This window comes from Corvus brachyrhynchos, unplaced genomic scaffold, assembly GCF_000691975.1.
Source record: "Corvus brachyrhynchos isolate BGI_N302 unplaced genomic scaffold, ASM69197v1 scaffold381, whole genome shotgun sequence".
NCBI classification, from domain to species: domain Eukaryota; kingdom Metazoa; phylum Chordata; class Aves; order Passeriformes; family Corvidae; genus Corvus; species Corvus brachyrhynchos.
Window position 1 is genome coordinate 1,119,805 of NW_008236219.1, and position 3,958 is coordinate 1,123,762.

Here is a 3,958-nt window from a genome sequence, read left to right on the forward strand (position 1 = left end):
TTTTGTGGGAAAAAAAAAAAAAAAAAAAAAAAAGAGAGAACAGTTATAGAACATTCATCTTACAGCAAAACCCAGCTCCAGTTCAGTAACACAGAGGCTTCAGCTGACAGTGTCCATCCACACTCAGTCAATGCCAATGGAGCTCTACACTCTCCAGTGTATTGGCAATGAGTTCCCATACTGTAGTAGTTTCACCCCAAAACTATCTTCCTCAGGATGTGCTGTTCCCACCCTGTTGCCGCACAACACCTGCAGAACCAAAGTCTTGGGATTTCTGTAACTACTGTGGCCAAAAGCAAACCATATCAAAACACGGTCTTATAGTACTGCAGGAAGCCAAAGGGTGAACTTTATCCCTTCTCCAGAGCCCCAGCAGCACAGGGTCACTCACGGTCAGGGACTCCCACCTGTACCCTCAGCAGATCTTCAGGAAAACACCAGACACCCACCTTTGCTTCTCTGACCACTGGAGGCTCCCAGCAAAGTGACAGAAAATATCATTATTCTCCTCTGACTCAGAAGGTGACATTGCCTTGAGCAGACACAGCCACTGCCACCCCCCTCAGCTACAATCAGGTGTGCAGGGTCAGCCAGGGCTGATGGCTGGCACCCAGCACACAGGGACAGTCATTCGTCCTCCAGATGAGGACATCTGCCCAGATGGTCACCAAACATACCCAAACTTGAAAGACATGAAACAAACCCTTTGCTGAAGAGGGCTGACATGTTTCTTCAACCATAATGGAGGTGAGTCCTACCTGCGGCTGTGATTTCTGCACTCATATTCCTCTGTCCCAAACAGAGACATTTCCAATTCCTCCCACACTCACCCCACTCAAGAGCAGCACCACATCCCTGGAAACAGGCTACCACAGCCCACATCACCTGTAGGGAACTGGAGGGATTTCCACTACATCGGTATCCACTTTGAGCAGTGGTTCTTGTCATGTGTAGTTTTTTAATAAATTTGGAAAGAACACCAGTGCAGTTACTCAAAGTGGTGTCTGATGGAACTCCTGTGTTTCACACATCACAGCCCTGTGCTGGTGCCCTGCAAGCTAAGCCAGGAGCTGTCCTTTCTCTGAACTTAAAATAACACAAGATTGTGTCATTACTTTTTACAATTAAAATACCAAAGGAATATTCAAGCCTGGAACCATTTCTGAGATGGCTGAGGAAGGCTAAAATGGACCGTTAATGATGCATAATGACCCTTAATGAAGCAACAGCATTTCTATAGGATGAGGGACAGGCTGCTGCCTGGCTTGAGCCATACACATCAACAAGGAGGGTTACCTGCTAATAGCAAAATTCAACCAAGCTGAATTAACTCACCATGACATATCTTGTCTTGACAAGACTCATTTTATAGTGTTTTCCTGCCATGTATTTGCTACGGAGTTTATCCAAGCCTTGGTGCATCACTCCTAATTTTGGAGCCATGACCATTTACACCAGCAGTGACAGTTTCAGGTTATTTTGTTTGCCCAAAGACACCCCATCACTAGATTGAGCACAGTATACAGCACCCACAGAGCTCAGGCAATGCCTTTTCTCAGCACTAATGTAAACACACTGAATGGAAAGCATTCAGGATGAAATCAAAATTTATTAGGCTTTCTAAATTCCAATTATGAACCTCAGATGTAATGTTACTGGGACTACAAATAAATGTTTCATAAACCAAAGTCACTCTATCAATAAGCGACAAGTACATTGTTACTTTATGAATTGCTCTTCCACAGCAACATTGTTTCTCACAGGGTTTTGGTTTTTTTTTTCTTTAATAGCAGTATTTTGTATGCTCAGTTGATGCCCTCACAGCAAATAACATCACAGTTCTAGAGACCTCTGACTCATATCCTGCTTGAAATTAAAAAACAGGGAACTGAAACAAAACAGGGAACACAATAGTTTAATGTATATTTAGTAAACAACTGACAGAAAGCATGAAGGTGTTTGGATTACGATCTGTTACACTGATGAAACTGAAAGGGAAAACTCTACCTGATAGAAACTCTGGTTGCTTTATAACTAGAATTTCTAGAACATCTTTAGACAGTTTAAAAGTCACTTATTTTTATTGCACGCTGACAGTACACTAATTGCTCTCAGTCACAGCAAGAGGAGGACACATTAATATACATTTTATATCTTAATAGCCTTATCCAAGCAACAAACATATACCATAAATATCAAGTGAGAGCTTATTCTGGAGTCACACAGCATTTTCATGTCACTTGGCATCCTAAACCACAGCTCAGCACTGCCTTACCCTGAGCTGAAGGGAAGGCTCCTTGCAGAACCCAGTCTGCAGCTACACCACACAATACGGCTACCAGACTGCAGGTTGAAAGTCCCCTGAAGTCAATAGAAAAACTCAAATTGATTGAATAGATCCAGACCACCACTGTAAGCTCAGACAAGTTTTACTATCCATTTCCTTTCCTCGCTTGCAGGAGGGACAGATTTGCTGGATTTGAGTTTGTATGGACATCGCTGCCCAGATAAATCAAACCTTGCACAGGAAAGGTTTGCATACAACAAGCAGTTGTACTCAAAAGAAAGAATAAATACAGGCCTTTGTGATAAAGAATATACTATGCAAAGTCAAAAAGTTTACCTGAAGATTGTGGTTTCCTCCTTTGAGCTAGAGCAGCCTTCCAGCTTTCTTTCCAGCTGACACTGCTCTAGCAAGAAACACTCCACAAGTACAGCAGCACCAGGCTATGCACTGTTATCTGAAGCAGCTCAAAAACAATGGCAACAGCAAAACACCCATGCCGAGGCCAGATGGGTCTGGGCAGGCACCAACACACAGGGAGAGCCCCAAATTTAAAGCATATGTGTGCAGTATCCCCAGTGGAAGAGGAAGACCAGCAAGCAGATGCAAGATAAAGACAAGCACAGGTTTTAGGGCACAGGTTTTGGAGCTGCTCAAGCAAAAAGGGTCACCTTGAAAAAGGACAGGGATTAAGCATCTTGGCCATTTGAGTGGAGAACAGCACAAACTGTTTAAAGCATTTCTATGACATGCAACAGCCAGATCCTGCAGTGAGCCCACAACTTTTTTCTCCACAACACAAAAGCTTTAAGAATTCGATTATGGTGATTGTAATGAGATTAAAGAATTTGCTGAAAGCAGTTATTGGTTTTGTTTTCAGGGCTACTTAAACTGCAGCTTATTTGAGAAATTACTGGTTTGCAATAGCTTTCAATAATTTCCAACAGGCTTCACATCAGAAAGAGGCTGAACTTAATTAGTTGAAGTTCTGACTGTTGCTATAGCAAAAAGAAAGCATTTGGACATAACTGTTACCTCTATACAAACTGGCCCTATTAAAATCAGATAAGAATCTGGTCCTTACTTCCTGCCATCAACCTTCCCAATTGCTCTGGCCTTATCTAAACAGCATTTCTATTGCTGGCAAAATAATTTTGACATCCATAATTTCTTGTTAAGTGCTACAAAAACAAGCGACAAAATTAAGTAGAAAAGCCATTCTTTCAGCAAAACATACAGAAACCAAATAATTATTTCAGTCATCTGTCTGCAGTTAAATACGGAAAGTTTGGGTGCATTAAGAACTCATTAGAATCAGCTTTGATGTTTAAGTACAAAGCGGACTTTGCATTTGAGCAAAAGCTACTTAAAAATATTTCATTTGATTATGAAATTCCCCAAGACACTTCAGTGCTCCAGAAGAAATCTGGGGAGCATCAAACCAACAGGGATGCAGGACTACCAAGAAGCTCCTGAACCTCGCAGAGATTACTCCTCGGTTTTCAAGGCTGCCCCCACGACACGTTTCAAACACAGCTTTGCTCCGAGATGACAACTCGGAGAAGTCCCATTCTAGCCCTTCCGTGACCCTCCGCTGGGCAGCGAGCGGCCAGCACCGCCGGGAAGCCGAGCATTCCCAGCGTTTCAGAGGACTGGAGAGGCCAGCTGAGGATG

The 3,958-nt window shown here is 42.8% G+C and overlaps 1 protein-coding gene across 4 annotated transcripts in view; it reads right to left on the reverse strand.

Moving 5' to 3' along the window:
• LOC103624216 (follistatin-related protein 4) overlaps nt 1-3,260 on the reverse strand; it is a 228,162-nt gene extending 224,902 nt beyond the window's left edge. For 3 of the 4 annotated variants that reach the window (XM_017746903.1, XM_008643431.2, XM_008643430.2), the window contains exon 1: nt 2,624-3,257. The gene's annotated coding sequence lies outside the window, so the exon portion shown is untranslated. Of the gene's footprint in view, nt 1-2,623 lie in introns of all 4 variants that reach the window. The other variant, XM_017746904.1, reaches the window with a different exon arrangement.
• Nucleotides 3,261-3,958: the final 698 nt, after the last annotated feature.